The following is a 988-nucleotide window of genomic DNA, read 5'->3' as shown; positions in this document are numbered from 1 at the left end:
CCCTGTAATCCCAGCACTTTGGGAGGCCAAGGCGGGTGGATCACCCAAGGCCAGGAGTTCAAGACCAGCCTGACTAACATGGTGAAACCCCGTCTCTACTAAACAAACAAGCAAATAAATTATCTCGGCATGGTGGCGGGTGCCTGTAATTTCATAATCTCAGCTACTCAGGAGACTGAGGCCGGAGAATTGCTTGAATCCAAGAGGCGGAGGTTGCAGTGAGCCGAGATCGCGCCATTGCACTCCAGCCTGGGCAACAAGAGTGAAACTCCACCTCAAAAAAATAAAAATAAAAAAAAATAGGTCTAAACGTAGAAAAGTTTTAGTAACAACAGACAAAGATTAAAAAATTGTGCCCCTGTATAGGGCACTTGCCGTGAATGGAGCTTTCAGGACGAGAACTGGCTCTGAGTGAGTCAATGAGTATGGAGAGAATGTGAAGGTCTAGGATATTCCTGTACATTACACTGGACACTTAGGCTACCCTACATTTATGAAAAGAAATAAAGTGACTGCATTACAACCTTACGATGGCTACATGACCACGTCTTAGAAGTTTTTCAGCCCTTCTCTAATCTTATGGGACCATCGTGGCATATATGGTAGGTATTATGGGGTGCATGACTATGACAGCAAGATGGCAAGCTGGGGACGCCAGGTGCCCTGTGAGCATCCCCTCAGTGGTGCTAGTTCCAGCTGTCATTACTTGGGCCAGGCACCATGGCTCATGCCTGTAATCCAAGGCAGAGGCAGGAGGATCACTTGAGCCCAGGAGTTCGAAACCAGCCTGGGCAACACAGAGAGACTCTTTCTCTCTCTATATATATAAAATTAAATTAGCTGGGCATGGTATTGCATGCCTGTAGTCCCAGCTACTCTAGAGGCTGAGGTGGGAGGATCACTTGATCCCGGGAGTTCGAGGCTGCAGGGAGCTATGATCACACCAGTGCTCTCAAGCCTAGATGACACAGTGAGGCTCTGTCTGAAT

The sequence above is a fragment of the Mandrillus leucophaeus genome, unplaced genomic scaffold (assembly GCF_000951045.1).
Source record: "Mandrillus leucophaeus isolate KB7577 unplaced genomic scaffold, Mleu.le_1.0 Scaffold89, whole genome shotgun sequence".
Taxonomy (NCBI): Eukaryota; Metazoa; Chordata; class Mammalia; order Primates; family Cercopithecidae; genus Mandrillus; species Mandrillus leucophaeus.
Note: the sequence above shows the minus strand (reverse complement) of the source record.